Source organism: Pseudonaja textilis, chromosome 3 (assembly GCF_049901715.1).
Source record: "Pseudonaja textilis isolate UNSWEBS1 chromosome 3, rPseTex1.2, whole genome shotgun sequence".
NCBI lineage: Eukaryota > Metazoa > Chordata > Lepidosauria > Squamata > Elapidae > Pseudonaja > Pseudonaja textilis.
In genome coordinates this window covers 58,277,595-58,296,916 of record NC_141992.1, presented here as the reverse complement: position 1 = coordinate 58,296,916, position 19,322 = coordinate 58,277,595, and the positions used below count along the sequence as shown (strand labels likewise).

Sequence of the window (19,322 nt, the reverse complement as noted above, 5' to 3'; positions counted from 1 at the left end):
CCATCAGCTGTCCTTAAGTTTATAAATGGCATGCTGCCCAGCCCAGCTGCTCCTAAAATACTGAATACAATACTGAGACAAGTCAATCTATTGCAAAAATTGGAAAGAAAGCCAACTGAATTAACTAGTAATATTCAGAGCAGACCTCAGGTGTCTTATCATTTGAATTCATTCTTCTTCTTTGCTGCCACAAAGAAGAGGGAGTCAAGCTATTCTCCAAAGCACCTGAGGGCAGGACAAGAAGCAATGGGTGGAAAGTAATCAAGAGAGAAGCAACCTAGAACGAAGGAGAAAGTTCCTGACAGTGAGAACAATTAATCAGTGGAACAACTTGCCTCCAGAAGTTGTGAATGCTCCAACACTGGAAGTTTTTCAGAAGAGATTGGACAACCATTTGTCTGAAATAGTGTAGTTTCCTGACTGAGCAGGGGGTTGGACGAGAGGACCTCCAAGGTCCCTTCCAACTCTGTTACTCTATTCTATTCTATTCTATTCTATTCTATTCTATTCTATTCTATTCTATTCTATTCTATTCTATTCCTTTGCTTTTCTATTCTATTCTATTCTTTTCTATTCTGTTCTGTTCTTTTCTTTTCTGTTCTTTTCTATTCTATTCTATTCTTTTCTATTCTACTATTCTGTTCTATTCTATTCTATTCTATTTAGTTCTTGTACTTCTTTCTCTTCTCTGTCTCCCAGTCTATCTTCATCTTCATTTTAAAGTAATAATCCCGTCTCATATGACTTCAATCAATCTTAGATGACTTCAATCAATATCCCCCTGATTGGAGTTTGCCATGTACAAATGACTTTATGTAATTGCTTCATAAATTCTAAGGAAAGAGGGACACAGAGCATCTAGTCTAAACCAAAGGGTCCCCAAACCCCAAACCCCAAACTAGGGACTGGTACTGATCTACAGCTTGTTAGGAACTGGGCTGCACAAGCAAGTGAAGCTTCATCTGCACATTTGTGGGTTTTAGGTAGGGCGTGAAACCATCACCTCCCACCATTGCTACTTTTCTATGAAAAGAAAGGGGGGGGGTCTCTGAATCCGGTCTCAGGTACCAAAGGTTGGGGACTGCTGCTCTAAACCAGTGGTCACCAACTAGTGGGCCTGGGACTATTGGTGGTCTGCAAGAAAATTTTGGTAGTCTTCAGAGAAATGTCATCCCCAAAGCAATTAATCCAGGCTGTGCAGGAACACAAGGGTGCACCGCCTACATGGACCACAGGAACACAAGGCTTGTGTCATTTGCATTGTGAACAACACAAGGTAGTGAGGGGAGGGGGAAAGAGAGGAGGGGGGAACTTGCCTCACTTACCCCACACACCTCATCTGGCCACCGGGCTGCTACTTTCTGCTTCTTTCTTCTTCTGCTTTTGGCTGCATGCAAGGAAAGCAGCAAAAGTCTTTCTTTCTCTCTCCCAAACTCCACCAGAAATGAGTCTTTGGGATCCTGCAAGGCATTCTGTTCCAAAAGGCTGTACTGGCAAAGACTCATTTCTGGCAGAGTTTGTGGGAGAGAAAGAAAGACTTCTGCTGCTTCTGCTGCTTTCCTTGCATGAAGCCAAAGGTCTCTTCCCCCCCACCCCTTGAGAACGGAGCTGGAGAGAGCATCCTGCGATCCCAAATAAAGAATGATTGATTGGTAGGAAAAAACGGGGTGGGAAATTTTCCCGCAGACTTTTGGGGGGATTTTCCCAGGGTCTCTGGTCCGTGGGATTTAAAATTATGAGTTTGGTGGTCCCTGAAGTCCAAATGTTTGGCGACCCCTGCTCTAAACCATAGATTCAGTCCTATTCCCCAGGTCATCTACCATGGTATGTAAATCATTACTATAGCAGTGTACTATGTTGAACTATATCTCCATGCTTGTGATTGTATTTACCTCTGCTGTTCTACCTTATAGCCCATAAGGTTTGTTTTGTACTTTGGGCCCATTCTGGATGGTGCTGGATTGGGATAAGCTGAAACCTCAGGACCAATCTTCACAAGCACCTGCACTTCCTTCAAGCAGGGATTTCCCAAACACAGCTTATCAAAGGATCTTTTTTTTTTTTAACTAAGCCTTTACTCACTCTTGCTCTTTTACTTTTTAAGAATGGAGCTGGTGCCTGTATGATGTACTAATGAAGTGAATCGTGTTGCTCTCAAGGGAAGAAGCTATGGGACTGGCCTGAGTTAGAGACCAAGAAACAGAGAAAGAAAAATCTGATATTCTTTTTTACTGGGGAGAGAACATATTGTGTATCTGTGGGGAAATCTGCACTGCCAGGTTGTCCTATCACAAGCACAGACACACACACACACACACCCAACCTTTTCTGGAGGGCTGGAAGAGTCACCATCCTCTCATGTAACCCCAGCCCATCACCAATGCCATCTCCAACTGGTGTTTTTGTTCTTGAGGTAGCTCAAACACTGTGTTTAATTTCTCTGCTGAACCTTCCTCTGTTCTGGGCAATCTCTGCACTTGGATTGCCTACTGTGCATAGTGCCTCTCAGCATTAAACACCCCTGAGCATCCCTTCTTTTTCTTTTTGTTCTCGTTCGCTCTCTTTCTGTATTTAAGAGGGGGAAAGTCCCATCCTGCATTGTTTCATCATTCTTTTATGGTGCTTTGAAACAGAAGGGGTTGCCAAATAATACATAGGTTGGCTAATTTCCATTAACTAGAAACATGATGAAGTGATACAGTGGTGGACTTATAAAAAGAGAAAGAGCACCGGGGGGGTTAAAAAAATCTGCTGAGTTTTGAACCAACAACTTTCTGTTTAGAAGGCAAAAGGTACCGCCGACATATTAACAGAATTAATTCATGAGAAAGATATATGCAGTATATATAAAAGAGTAAAGTAAAAGACATTAGACCCATAAGGAATGATTTTTCCCCCCAAAATTGGTTGTATTTGCTGTTATGTGCATTTTGACACTTTTACTTTGCATATGCAAATTTACTGTGTGTGTGTGTGTGTGTGTGTGTGTGTGTGTGTGTGTGTGTGTGTGTGTGTGTGTGTGTGTGTGTGTGTCGAGAAAGATCTACCCATAATTTGCTGTCTGAATCAAATACTTTGCAATCTATTGTCATAGTCTCTCAGCCTTTCGGGATTTCATTTAGCTGTTTTAGGGTGAAACCTGTATGAGGACAGGACAGGAGCAATTTAAAATGATAAATGCAAGCATCCCCTGAGTAGATATGATCCATAGAGGCATATAATTTGGGGAGCTTCAATATACTCTTTTCATCCAGGGGAAGCTACAATTCAAGAATGTTTGCTTAATATCCGTTTTCTGTTTCAAGAGAACATTAGCTGTGTTATCCCCAACCAACAGAGGGCAGCAGAAAGAATCCAGTAGCTCCTTACGGTTATGTAAGCTCAATGCAAAGAGTTCCGAGTTTATAGCTTTAAAATTCTCCTAAATCACTCTTAGTAATGACTTCATCATGTACGGAAGAACATATTTGATTTTGTAATGTTAGCCAAGAGCCCTTACAGCAGAAGAGCTGGAGGGCAAAACAGCCATTTTCTGTTCCAAACCCTCATCCCAAAGGTGATTCAGCTGAGCAGAAATCTAGTAGCAACCAATTCTTAATTCTAATGCATGGCTGGCAATCTGCAGACCAAATGCGGCAAAACCAGCAGCCAATTGAACTGCAGCTTTACACACACACACACACACACACACACACATTTTTCCTTCCCATCCCCTTTCCCGCCCACCATCTGATTTTCTGTGGGAAATGTGGGTGGGGCTGAACATCAGCGGACAGGATGAACAAGTCATCTGTAAAGCAGCCAAATTCAAAATAAAAAGGAGAGCTAGGCTTTTCTTTGGAAACCAAAGGGACTAATTTTGGTATTTTTGCAGATAATTCACCTGCAATTAAATATTATTAATCTCCCACACTCTAACTCAGGGATGTCAAACTCAATTTCATTGGAGGGCCACATCAGGGTTGTGTTTGACCTCAGGGGGCCAGGGTGGGCGTGGCTAGCATGACATCACTCATGTCGGGAGACGCCTGTGGTGGTCTGATCACTCTGCTAGCGAAAACGGGTTCCTGAGCTCCATTTTCAGCTGCGACTGTCACCCCCTGCTATGGCTGCAATTCCCACAACGGCTTCCTGCAACCCTCTGCCAACAAAAACAGAGCTCAGATTGGCCACACATGGCCCTCACTGGCAGAGGCACCATGGGCCAGTCTTTCCAGAGTGTCCCTGCAGGCCGGATCTAAGCATCCCATGGGCTGGTTCCGCCCACCCGAGGCCTTGAGTCTGACACCCCTGCACTAACTCATTTGTATCTTTTTTCTACAATGACACTCTGCAAACTTTTTCTCCTTATAGTCCTTGAGGGAACAGCCTATCTGGAAACTGGCTGGCTTTAGGCTCAAAGATTACCATTGTACTTTTTACATTCAGTCTTATTTGTAATTTTCCATCTTAATATTATGTCTTGTACTACTTCGTTTCATGTTTACATCTTTGTGTACATCCCATTTTTAATCTGCGTTGTAACAGGACTGGTGTGGTGTTGTAACAGAATTGGAAAACTGACCCCACTTTGATTGAGAAGAAGCATGACTGTTTTCTCCGGAGCATGAGAAAGGTGAAGAGTATTCTGGGTAAGAGTAGCAGCCCACATGCAAAGCTCTTCTCAGTGGGAGGCAAGGCTTGATTGTGGGTGGCCAGCTAAAACCACAAAGCATTTGAATCCATAAAAGTTTTTGATCTATTGTACTATGTTCTGTGAAGCTCATGCTCGGTTGACAAGGAAAGCTGCTAATTCTAATGAACTTGATGTAATGCTATATATCAATACAATGCTTTGTTTTTTGTTTTTATAAAGTTTTCTTTGGGGTCATGAACTTAAACATACCATGAGAGTCAGATTCAAACAGTGGACACCTAATCCACATTATATAACAGCTGGGGTTATACTTGTAACATTTTTGAAGTGCCTCTTAACTATGAATTAATCGTGTGCCTTTTCTCAATAGAAGTTGAAAGTATGTTATCTACACAAGCACCAAAATAAATATTTGGGTTTCTGATTCAATTGTGGCCTGTAGTCATGAATGGACTTGGAGAATATCTTTACAGATGAACAAGCATGGTTTACAGACTGCCTGTCCTTAATGGTCCAGTGTCAAATACTACATTATGTGCTGGAAAAATATATCACAACTTGTAAATCAACTCAATTTGCAGCATGTCAGTGGATTTCAAGCAGGCTTCTCGTGCTCTTAACAAAAATCTGTTATCTCTAGTTTTACATGTTGATGACAACTTTAAAATAAGTTGCAGTATAGCAGGAAATCTGTCAAAAGCATTACCAACTACAAGGGGAATAAAAACAAGGATGCATCCTTTCTACGCTTCTACAGAATAGAGCTTTAATAACCCCTACCCTAACCTTGATTAACCTATCTTTTAAAACATGTTTTTTTTTCCTCAGGTCTAGGTTTAGAGTGAGTGGCGAACTTTTACAGGATCACATATATCTAATTTATATATTTTATAAGACAACCCTGTGACTTGACTTCCATTTGAAGCCTCTTCAGCGACAGACAGAAATCTGCTATCGTGCATGGTTTCTGTCTGGGCTCGCCACTGGAGTGCCCCGAGCCAGCTGGTTTCGGGGCTAAGCCAACCCATAGAGGTTGGTGAAGAGGGGGGAGACCGCCAGCAGGGTCAAGGAGAGCCGCATCTCTCCTCCTCAGCTGGCCATTACTCCCTTTCCTGAAGGCGGTTGCAGTGGTGGTCAGAAATGGCCACCACAAAGAAGAACTCGACTGGAAAAGAATGTGCAGGAGGAAGATAAGAAGTGAAAGTTTTGGCTGACCGGGTTAAATTGTAAAAGCAACAACTAAGGTACCCTGGAATTTAAACTTATAAAAAATAACATCACTCCCAAAGAAGAGTTGGAAGCAGTGAAGGAAAGTGAAAAGGAAAAGGTCTGGCTTTTTTTTTTCTTCTCTCTCCTTCCCTATACTGACAACTAAGAGACTTAAATAAGAAATCGGAAAAATCTGCTTTGACATCAATAGGCAATTAAGCTGAAAATAAAACAAAATGCCAAAGGGATAATAAAGATTTCTGGACATTAAAAACTTTCTTTTTCATAAGCAGGAAGGGAGAGAAAAAGAATAAGGGCAGGATCTGAAAGAGGGAGAAGACTGCCTGGAATTAAAAAGAATCTACAGTAAAACTTCAACAAGACTTCTAAAAGATACATTTTAACTGAAACTTTGTAACTAAATAGCAACCCCAGGAAGAGAAAGTGAAAAAAAAAGAGCAAAAAGAGACAGCTTGTGTGTATTTGGATTATTTGGTGATCTTTGGATTCTTGGTTATTATATTTGAATGACTAAAATCAATCGGGTGGTTGTTTAAAAATTTATACAATGGCACCACTTCTGGATGAATTGAAAATGGAACTTAAAAAGTACAAAGAAGATGCACAAGAAGGGAAGGGTTCTTTTGGCTTCGTTTTTCAATTCTTAGAGGTGGAGATTTGGAACTATGAGAAACAATGGGAGGCGGCTGCAGAACAAGAAGACTGGGACAAAGAAGAGGCCATCTTTAATGAACAAGTAATTTTATGTGGGGAAGAGAAAGGAAGGAGGGGAAAGAAAATGGAGAATTTGGGACTTAAAAAAACAACCAAAGAAAAGAAAAATAATTCGAAAAATAAGTATAGTACTGGAAAGCAACAGAAAAGGGGAATACAGAAGAGAGAAATAGAGGAAGAGAGACAAGGGGGTAAAAAAGGGAGAGAGTAGAAGAGAGGGAAGAAGGAAAGGAAAAGAAGTTACAAAAGACCGAAGCAAGATATAGACAAACAGGACCTATTTAGAGATAATGAGTGAAAATCTAACTGAAAAAGGGATTCTGTAAAGATTCTACATAAGTTTGTATTGTTATATTAGTAATAGAAATAACTTTAGAAAATTGGAAACAATGTATGATTAAAATGAGAGATAAAATAGTTAGTGTAATTTAGTGAAATGTTTGTGAATAAAATAAGTGAAATAAAATAAATGAGAAAATTGAATTAGGAAGGAACGGGAACATTTTAATTAGTTAATGTTTTATAAAATATAAGGAAGGGGGGGAATTAACTATGGAAAGCTTATAATTGTTCCCATAGAAGTATGATATTTAATTGAAAAGTAATGTTAAAGATGTTAAGACTTTAATGAATATTAATATTAATGATAGAATTGAACTGGAATGGAATGTTGTTTTAATTATATACATTTATCATTTTTTCTTTTTTTAAGAATATAGTGTGTATTTTAAGAATGTACCAAGCAGAATCCGAATGGAAGTTATGTATGATATTGAATGTTATAACTTTAGGGGAAAGATATAAAGGCATCATACTCAATCAGTAACTACAGGAGAAATTTTGTTTAATGAGAAAAGATAATAGATAATTGAAACAGGACAGACAAAAAATATAACTACAATGATTTGAATTGAGACGAGATAATTAAAATAAAATTGAGAAAATTAAAAGAGGGGAGAAGCTATGCAGAAAATGTAAATAGTAATAAGATATGGAACAGAATATAAAAATGAGCATGAACCTGAATTTGTGTCTGTATGAAGAAATGTAACTCGGGATTACGCTACTTTCAAAAAAGATGTTTTATTTGTATATTTTTCTCTTTGTGAAAACTCAAATAAAATTTACAAAAAAAAAGACAACCCTGTGACTTGTTCTGTCATCCTTTGAAAGAAAAGTAATGCAGTATAATGTAACCAGAAAGAATATTAAATTTTAAGCTACCCACAATTTTTTTTTTACCCCGATGCTGGATGATCCTGGAATCATCTAATAAGAATATTTGTCACAGATAGAAAAAGAATTGTAGTGGCAAACAAATGTCCCTAATGTCAATATTCACTTATCTAAACAGATAAACAGAATGACCACAAGTGGGCAAAAAAAAAAAATCCAATGGAAATAGGAGCCAGTTTCTGACTGTGCTTACGGGAAGCTGATAGAGAGGATTGGAAATCACTATCGCATCACTGTGGGGACGCTGCAACAGTTACAACTTTGAAAATAAACCTGGTCTGAACATTGTAGAAATTTCAGTTCCACAGAAATAGGTCCCAGATTTTTTATACATTCTTTATGCAAGCAGATTTTTGATAACATGGTTCAAAAATTGTTGTAGTATAATGCACTGTTTGAGCTAACTTGAGGGTATAAAAAAAACAGATAAGGAAAAGAGTTTTAGTGGTATATAGATTTCTTGATATGAATTGTATATTTTTCTTGATTGTATTGTTTTGTGCTGGTTTTAAGTGTTGTATGCCACCCAGAATCATTATGAAGTCTGGCAGCCTTTTAAATCTGATAGTTTAAAAAAAACATAAATATTATACCCTGGTTTTCTTTTGAAAGGACCATTTGCAATGGAATAAACTTAATAAAAGCAAGACTAGGGCATTTGCAAAAGGGACAGAAAGCTTATCTGGAATAATCATGGGGACAGAGTCTATAGCTGGGGGTGGCATTTGTCACATTAAATCCCTTTATATCAAGTTCCAAGGAAGGGAATGCTTTAATATCTTATGTTTCCCCAAATGGGCAAATGAACTATCAGCTACTTTTACATAAAGTGAACTGAATTCATCCCTCCTGCAGTTAAAAATGCTGAGCACACAACATTTCACATCCAGGGAATCTAACTGAGTCCATGAATTAATTTTACTATGTTCAATCCACATTTGAGAACACTGTTCCAGGTGTCACATTGTGACAATCTTCTTCAAGTGAGATTCATCAAAATTGAAATAGGGATAGATCACTTTCTTTAATCATGTTACAATTAATATATGGCTATAGGTTGAGCCCCTACTAACTTGGATAGACAGTTATGGGTCCTCCTAAAATAGCTTAGGGGATAAGCAAATATAATTGCTATGAAACTTGATATGAATAGCTCAAGGCATAGTTTTTTATGAATGATTTTGCATATGGAAGCTCAAACTGAATATAGAATTTATATTTATTCTAAAGTTGAGTTTAAGTATTTATTTATTTATTTATTTTGTCAAGCAATTATAAGATAACAGGTATAAATATAAACATAGTTATGGATACATGAAATGGGTACATATAAGAAAAATAAAAGAAATAAAAATAAAAAAGAAACAATAGGACAGGGATGGTAGGCACGTTGGTGTGCTTATGCAAACACCCTACAGACCTCTTAGGAAAGGGGTGAGGTCAATAGTAGACAGTCTAAGGTTAAAGTTTTGGGGGGTTGGGGAAGAAACCACAGAGTCAGGTAGAGTATTCCAGACATTGACCACTCTGTTACTGAAGTTGTATTTCCTGCAATCAAGTTTGGTGCAGTTTACCTTGAGTTTGTATCTACTGTGTGCTCTTATATTATTATGGTTGAAGCTGAAGTATTCATTGACAGGTATGACATTGCAATGTATAATTTTATATACTATACTTGGATCGGACCAAAGGCAGCGTAGTTCTAGGTTTTCTAGGTCTAGAATTTCAAGTCTGGTGGCATAAGATATTCTGCAATGAGTAGAGGAGTGGAGAACTCTTCTTGTGAAATATTTCTGGACTTTCTCAACTGTGTTAATATCAGATACGTAATGCGGGTTCCAGACTGATGAGCTGTATTCAAGTATTGGTCTAGCAAATGTTTTGTATACTCTCATTAGTAGTGTGATATTACCAGAGAAAAAGCTATGTAGGATTAGGTTAACAACTCTTAATGCCTTTTTGGCTATGTAGTTACAGTGGGCTCTAGCACTTGGATCATTAGAGGTAAGAACTCCAAGGTCCTTGACAGAATTTGGATCATCAACAAGGTCTTGACTATTCAGCTTGTATTTTATTTTCTGATATATATATATTTTTGCCAATATGTAAGACAGAGCATTTATTTGTTGAGATTTGAGGTTGCATTTGTTTGACCATTCTGATACATAGTCAAGATCTTTTAGAAGGGTAGCAGTTTTATCTGTGGTGTTGAATAGCTTTACATCATCAGCAAAGAGAACACAGTTGCTCTTAATATGATCACAGAGATCATTTATGTAGAGTATGAAGAGAGTTGGTCCTAGAACACTGCCCTGGGGGACACCACTGGTGACAGGTACAGAATTTGATAGGATGCTCCCAATTTTGACCATTTGTTGTCTGTTTGACAGGAATGCTTCTATCCAGTTATGCAGGTGTCCAGAGATACCATAAGATTTTAGTTTTAGGAGTAGTTTGTCGTGTACCACTGAATCAAAGGCTTTACAGAAGTCTATGTAGATTACGTCTATTGTTTTACCCTGATCGAGTTGTGTAGTCCATGTGTTTCTGCAATGTAAGAGTTGCAGATTACAGGATAGTTTTTTTTCTGAAACCAAATTGTTTATTAGAGAGTAGGTTGTTTGTCTCTAAGTGGAGGATAGTGGATTGGTTAATAATTGATTCCATGACTTTACAGGTGATGCAGCATAAAGAGATTGGTCTGTAATTTTCAACTAGGCTGGGATCTCCCTTTTTAAAGATGGGGATGACCATGGCTTGAGACCATAGGTTTGGCAAGGAGCTGGTCCTGAAAGATTTTTCAAACATTATGCTTAGAGGTTCTTCTATGGCAGTGGATAGCTTTTTTAAGAAGTAGACACATATTCCATCTGGTCCAATAGATAGAGATGGTTTTAGATTGCTTAGTGCTTTTTCAACGTTGTCTTCTATGAAATCGATATGTATTGGATCATTGTAGAGGAGTGTTCTTAACTCAGATACTTTGAACTGTTTAATGTATTTAATCCCCAGAGTTTTCTTGTTATTGTGCTTGCTTGCCTTACTCTCAGCAGTTCCAGAGTCTATGTGCTGATAATATCCATCTTTATGGACTGGGTTTAATCACTAGCCTATGCTCTATTCTAAAGCAGTATTTATACAGATTCCTGTAATAGGTTGATACTCTTATTAAACCTTTTCCTGGGTAACCAAATACCTGTTTTACCATTATCTTTTGTCTAAGAAGGATTCAAAAATACTGTGTAATATGACCACATTTGCTGCAATAGGGTATAGCATTTGCCTACAGTTAAAGGTTGATTAATTTCTGCATTCACACAATACATTGAGTCTTGTGATCTTGCAGTCAAATAGGACAGGTTTACTGTATACCAAATACGAAAAAATAAACAAACCAAGATTAACATTAACCAAGCTTAGCATACTTTATGAATGCATCATTTATGTCTTTGCTGATCTGATTAAGCACATTTTCTGAAAAGGCCTGTGGGTCATACCAGTCAGTCATGAGGGAAATTTGACCCCAAAGAATCATGAGACAAAGCTTTCATTTGCTGTTTCTGGTACAAAATGTTTCATGGTAGATCTGGTTCTAATCTAATAAAAATGAGATAAGAGCGGTGGCATCACAGCACACCCATGTCCTGATGCTTTCACCTAAAGATTACTGTGGGCATATATTCCTGTCTGTATTCTTTTTTGTATGGTGAAGTCAATGGGCAGCAGACACACAGAGGCAGCTGTGTTTGATTAGGACTCAGAAAATCACCTACATGGAAATATTTTCCTTCCTAAAGACTAATGAAAATGTAGCTTTATTATAAATATGCAGGGATACTTGTTGTGATCTGAATTTTATGGGAACTGGCTTTCGGTTCCTGCATTTTCATGGGGAAGAAATCTCTGAAGGTTCAAGTGGTGATTTTAAAAAAAATGATTACAGAAAATAGGATTAATGTTTGTTTATAATAATATATATAGCATTGTTGAAACCTGGATTACATCCAGACACATACAGCAATGTGCAGAAAGTTAGCAGGAGATCAGATTTAGTGTTGAGAACATTTTAAACAGAGAACTATTATTGGGTTTTTAAAATGGTATAAAAATATTTCTCTGGCAATTAGTGTATTCTGAAAAATTGTATTTCTTTATAGATGTAATCTCTGCCTAGAGAACAAAATATATTTAAGTGTTCCCGATTGTCCGGAGAAGACTGTCTGCTTCGTTTTATTTCAGTTATGTCTTCTGGGGTGAAGGCCTACAATGCATTCCATCTGTATCGAATAATCTGATTTAAGAAGAATTGCAACTCTATTGATACCATAAATACATTTAACGTTGTGATCTAGCAAACAAGTGTAGGAGCTGATCTAGCAAACAAGTGTAGGAGTTTTAAGAAATAATGGCAAAAGACTTCCTAGTGATTTCCATCACTGCCAAGCCAGAGTTACAGTATCCCCAAATAACAAGGAATAGGGAAAGCTGCCTTTTAGATACTGTGTGTAGTTTTCATTCTGGCCTTATCACAATCTCCCCATATTACACCTCTGGTCTGCATGGTAGAAATTAAACACAGGCAATGCTGGAATTCACAAAATAGCATTTTACATGTCACAATTATTCGATTTCAGTTTCATGTCTGATGGAAAGGTCTGATAACCACAACAGGCTTTTTTTAAACTCAAATGGTGAACATGGTTGCAATTTGCATAATCTATACTTATACTCTTTGGACCTGAGTAATGTAGAAGCTGAAACATTAGAGCATGTTTAATTCAAAAGCCTTCGGCAGAGTCTTCAAAACTCCCCCAAAATCGCAACCCAATTAATGTTTCTCCTTTTGGCATGCTGAAAATTACAAATACATGATTAGAAATATTCATTAATTATATTTAATTAAACAAAGTAAACATAGATCAATTATCATGGCTATGAAACAAAATCAGATGTAATTTTTATTTTATTATTTTTTTAGTTCTCTAAAAAAAAGTTGTACAACTATGTTGTAAGACACTGTTCATGCCTATGTTCAAAATAAAATGGATGGTACAATACCAGAAGGTTGGAAAATATTTTAATCTGTTTTCATTTTATAACTGGATGGAATGAGTATTTAATTAAAGGTAACAGAACACAAAAAAGGGCATAGAAAGAGCACTGATTGGGAGTAGAATGCAATTAATATTTTGTTAAACTTTTCAGTTTAAAATCGAAATAAAATCATAAAAGCATCTGTGCTGGGTAGGATCAAATGCCCATCTAGGCTTTGCCTGCTTAATATACAATACTGTGTATAGGTTTTTATCTGTAAACTGTCCACAGAGTAAGATAGTGCCATAATTTGGTAAATAATTAAATTAAAATTTTTAAAAAATAGCCATCCACATTTTAGGTATGTTGCATAAACAACCTGTTAAATTTATTGTTCAGTGGATTATGTAATCCTAGAAAATAGAGGTATACATAATTTGAGCTATACAAAAACAACGTTAGCTCAACATTTCACTGCCTCAGTTACCGTCAGGCACAAATAATCAGGAACAGGACTCAAGACCCCACAGAGGAGTTGATTATTGCTACCTGAACACAAGAATCTGATATAGTAATGGTCAAGGCAAATTAGTGCTAGATAAGAGTTAACAGAATTCACAGGAGGCTGGATTTAGATCTCTTGTGACTGCATTAGGATTCCAAACTGAAGATTCAATTGACCTCCACCTTCGGGCTCTGCCTGGTCATCTCTTACAGATATTGTACCCACAGAAGTGAAGAAATAGAACATGAAGGAATGGAATGTCCCACAATTGTTCCATTGGACTTTCTGCAACTAAGCTATGAGGTAATAGATTACTCACATTCTAGTTGTCATGGTAGCTAAGCTATTGGTTAGCACCATTCTCCTTTACCCTTGGAAATAGAAAGGGATGAAGGCTAAAACCTAAGCTAAACAGGAAGGGAAATAATAATGGGAGAAAATAAAAATGTGAAAGTGAAATGTGCGTTTGATCTAATTGTTTTGCAAATATTACGCTTTGTGATCAGTTTACATTTTCTATAGTCTCTAAAGGAATCCTTTTGGTAACTTGTATACCAAAAGTCTTTTTTATTTTTATTTTTGTGCTTTTTGAAGGATGGCTTTTTGGCCTTTTATAACTTCCCATAGCCAATTTGTTATCTGCTCTGACACAACTTTGGTCTGGTTTGTATCTTTCCTAATCTGTGGTACACATTTTAGTTAAGCTTCTGCTATAATGGTTTTGAATCACTTCCCAGAATCCTAAGAGATTTGCCCTCCTGACTTTTCTTGTCAACTTTATTTTAATTAATCTTTCATTTTTGACAAGCCCCTTATTTTAAAATTAAATAGAGACATTACTGGATTTGTCAGTTACACATACGTCAGATCTGATATATTGTGGTGAGTGTTCATAAGTAATTTAACAATGCTTATTATTATATACCAGATTTTCTTCAAAGTTCTATGAAAGGGATGTTAAACAGGTTCAAGCTGAACATAACTCTGCAAAGATAAACCAAGTGAATCTAAAATTAGCAGATCCAATCAAGTGTCATAATGGCTTGCAGCAATGTGTATTTGCTAAAGTTGTCAGCTTCTTAAATAATATATTTTGTTAGTAAAATTATATACAGTATATATGTGTGTGTGTGTGTATTATACACACACCCAAACTCTGGCTAAGATATGTAGATGACACTTTTGTAATTTGGCCACATGGGAAAGAAAAAGTGGACAACTTCCTCACACACCTCAACAGCCTACACCCCAAAATACAATTCATCATGGAAACAGAAGCCAACAACCAACTTCCCTTCCTGGATGTCCTAATTTACAAAAAACCCAATGGCTCCTTTAGGACACACCATCCACCGGAAGAAAACATACACCAACCGCTACTTAAACACACAATCCCATCACCACCCTGCACAGATCAACTCCATAGCTAAGACCCTCATCTCCAGAACCAAACACCTAGCTGACAAAGACCACCTGAGAACAGAATTACACACCCTCACTAATGTATTAACTTCCAATGGATTCCAAGGAAACACAATTACCAACCTAATCCTAAAGGAGACACCACCCAGAAACTGAGACACAGAACAGGACAATGGTATTGCCCTCCTCTCCTACATCAAAGGCACCACAGATAAAATCAGCAAAATTCTCCACAAACACAATATCAGGACAGCCTTTGGCACTGACCAAAAAATAGCCAACATCCTAAGAAACCCCAAAGACAAGATCCAGCTAGAAAACCAAGGAGTTTATGAAATACCATGCAACAATTGCCCAGCCATATACATTGGACAAACCAACAGGAGAATAAATGCACGCATCACAGAACACAAGAACGCAGTCAAAAAAGAAAAAAATACTTCCTCCCTTTTCCAGCACCTTAAAGCCACAGCACATGAAATTAATTTTGAGGGAACCAAATTAATCTCCAATACTAAACACTTCAACAAGAGAATAATCAGGGAAGTCATCGAAATAGAGAAACACCCCCATAACATGAATAAACGAGATGATACCTCCCACCTACCAGACATCTGGAAACTAGCCCTTATCAACAAATGAGTCCCAGCCACGAAAACCAACACTGGACCCCAAACAACACATGACGCCACCACCAATCTCCCTCACCTGACTCAAACCCAAACCCACCCCATAGACAAAAGGCAACCACTGTCCAGAAACCATACCATGACTGCATCACCAGCTGCCACACACCCCCAAACCAAGCAGACTGACACACGCCATGAACACATAGCCAGGCCTCAAACATGGAGCCAAACAAAAACCCGAATGTCACATCACAACCACCCACTCAAGATACCACATCACAGAACTCAGGAGGTTATACCACAAAACCTCAGGATGTTACAACACAGCCAACGACCCAGGAGATTACAGCACAAGACCCAGGATGTCACAACAATAGAACTCAGAAGGTCATCACACAGCTCATGATCCAGGTCGTTACAACACAGGAGGCTGATAGACAAACAGCCAATGCCTCAGCCACACATGTTCTTACGAAAAAGCCAACCAATCTGCAAATATCAACTCCATCAACCAATCAAGAAATGACAACACAGCCAACCTCCCCATCAGTATTTATAGAGAGACAGCAGCTCCAATCACGCTTTGGTCACACAAGCACGGAGCCAAAAGCACCAGCCTGAAGATGGGGAGTGTGACCTCATCGAAACATTGCCAAGATGCTCTCAATCTTACACGGGAAAAGATCCAAACACGCCAAGACCCGCATACACAATTATATACATATACACATGATAAGTAGGTAAGTAGATAGGTAGTAGATAGGTAGATAGATTCATATATATACGTGTGTGTGTGTGTGTGTTTGTGTGTGTATGTGCATGTATCCAAACATGCAGAATAGCATAGCATAGTGTACCATAGCATAACATGGCATAGAATAGCACGGCATAACTTGGCATAGAATAGCATGGCATAACATGGCATAGAATAGCATAGCATGGCATTGTATGGCATGGCATAGCATAGCATGGCATGGCATGGCATGGCACGGCACAGCACAGCACAGCACAGCACAGAACAGATACAGATACAGATACAGATACAGATACAGATACAGATACAGATACAGATAATCAGAGTTGGCAGGGACCTTGTAGGTCATCTAGTCCAGCCCCCCCACCCAAGCAGGAGACCCTACACCATTTCTAACAAATGGCAGTCCAATCTCTTCCTGAAAGTCGCAAGTGATGGCACTCCCACAACTTCCGAGGGCAAGCTGTTCCATTGGTTGATTGTTCTCACTGTCAGAAAGTTTCTCCTTATTTCCAGCTTAAATCTTTCCTTGTTCAGTTTCCATCCATTATCCCTACAGGTGCTTTAGAAAATAGCTTGACCCCTTCCTCCCTGTGGCAGCCCCTCAAATATTGGAAGACTGCTATCATGTCTCCCCTGGTCCTTCTCTTTACTAGACCAGCCAAGCCCAATTCCTGCAACCGTTTGTTGTATGTTTTAGCCTCCAGTCCCCTAATCATCCTGGTTGCTCTTCTCTGTACTTTTTCTAGAGTCTCAACATCTTCTTTATAGTGTGGTGACTGGATGCAGTTCTCTTGGTGTGGTCTTACTAAGGCTTTATAGAGTGGTATTAGTACTTCATTTGATCTTGACTGTATCCCTCTGTTAATACAATTTAGGATTGCATTAGCTTTTTTGACGGCGGCTGCACACTGCTGGCTCATATTTAGCTGGTCCACTAAGACTCCAAGATCCCTCTCACCATTACTGCTATTGAGCCTGGTTTTATCCAGTCTATATGTGTACTTTTGGTTTTTCTTGCCTAAGTGTAGGACTTTACTTTTCTCTATATTGAATTTTTTGCTTATTTTAACTTTCATTTCTGGTCTGTCTTTTACAGTTATGTTTTTGGTGGGTTGAGCTATAGCTTCTTTTTGCATGAAGACAGAGGCAAAGAATGAGTTAAGCAGTTCTGCTTTCTCTCTGTTGCCTGTTACTTCCTTGCTTTCTTCTCTCTTTAGTGGACCGACTGTTTCCTTGATTTTTTTCTTGTTATTGATATGTTGGAAGAAACTTTTTTTATTATCTTTGACTTTTGTTGCAAGTCTTTGTTCGTTCTGAGCCTTTGCTCTCCTGACTTCGTCTTTGCAGATTCTGGCTGTCTGCTGATATTCTGCCTTAGTTGTATGTCCTTCTTTCCATTTTTTGTACTTGTCCTTTTTTTCTTTCAATTTGCCAGAGAGATCTTTGTGCAGCCATGCTGTTTTTTTCTTGGATTTCTTGTTTTTCTTTCTCAGTGGTATTGTGCTGGTCTGGGCTTCTATGATCATACTTTTTAGAGTTTCCCAAGATTCTTGAGTTGTTTTCCCCTTTAGGATTTTCATCCATGGAATCTTTCCCAAGTTCTCTCTGAGTTTATTGAAATCAGCTCTTTTAAAATCCAAGACTCTGGTGTCATTATGTTCTGTTGCTTGTGTTTGTGTTATGTTGAATTCTAGTATGACATGGTCACTCTCACCCAAGGTTCCTGCAGTTTCAACTCCCTCTATCACTTTTTCTCTGTTTGTAAGAATTAAGTCCAGTATGGCTGTCCCTCTAGTTTCACCCTCTACCTTTGGACAACAAAGTTGTCAGCTAGGTTGGTTAGGAACTTATTTGAACAGAACAGAACAGAACAGAACAGAATAGAATAGAATAGAATAGAATAGAATAGAATATCAGAGTTGGAAGGGACCTTGGAATATGAAAGGATACGAAATCATTTGTATAGAAATTTTCATAATCAGTACATGAGTTCATCACCAAATAAGCAGAAAAGTAAGACTGCAAGATTTATTTTTTAAAATAGTGCAAGAGTGAAACATGTAGAGGAAAAAAACTACAACATTGCCTTATTTATATAGCACTTGGGAAATAAGTTTATCTTTAAATAAGAATAATACTAGACAAAAAACCTCAAGAACATTCTATGAATGGAATGGAATGGAACAGAACGGAAAGAAATGAAACAGAATGGAATAGAATTCTTTATTGACCTAAGTGTTATTGAAAGGAATTTGTTTCCAATGCATAAGCTCTCACTGTACACACATATAACAACAAAGTGATAGGTCATAGATCATAAATCATAGTTACAATAATTATTCATAGGAGATATTATACATGTGTACATATACACACATGCAAACACACACACATACACACACATTCAAATCTTTCCCAATCAAGACCTGTCCTCATTTTTCCTTAAACTTTAAAGACTATCTTTGAAACCAAACATAAGCAGTGCACAATTTCAGTTCAGACAAAAGAGTTCTGTTTAATTGCCATTTTCAAGATTTCATTATGAAACATTGCATCATAACTTAAATCTATTCAGCTACTTGTTTTTTGATAAACCATTTTATCTTGGTTCAGTTTGGTGTCCAATCAAAAGTTCAGTGCTTGTAGAGCAGATTCTACTAATTAAATTTCCTTCTTCCACAATTTGTCATTTGTATAATTATCTATTATTTTGAAGCTCTCAGAAACCTCTGGTGATTGAATTAAATTTCAAATAAACTGTATCTATCTAACATTCCCAAAACATTCTTGTTGTGACATTCAGAAAATAAAAATCCCTTATTATGTTCATTGAACAGATGTAGGTATAATTCAAGAACAATATTACAAGTGGAAAAGAGAGCTATGTCCTATTTTTATGATTTAGGGCGTGTTAATTTTTTCAACTTTCAACTTCCAAACATTGGAGGTGCTCAAAAGTTGTGACACACCTGGGGGATTGTAAAAATATTTTGGCTACTTTCATATAATTTAGATGTGCTTGGTAAGTAACTATATAAATATCGTAACTTTTTAACATTTTGTTTGTTTCATTTAACATTTATTAGTTCTGTTACAAAAATGGTTTTATCAATGAAAAGGTACATAGTAGACAAAGTATTATAATCCAATTATCTATTA

The 19,322-nt window shown here is 37.7% G+C and overlaps 1 long non-coding RNA gene across 1 annotated transcript; it reads left to right on the top strand.

The window, feature by feature from the left end:
• The first annotated feature begins 3,304 nt into the window (after positions 1-3,304).
• Positions 3,305-7,716, top strand: LOC148126130 (uncharacterized). The gene is made up of 3 exons (XR_015742566.1): positions 3,305-3,375; positions 4,528-4,631; positions 5,465-7,716. It is a non-coding gene; the product is annotated as an uncharacterized LOC148126130 (long non-coding RNA).
• The last annotated feature ends 11,606 nt before the right edge of the window (positions 7,717-19,322 follow it).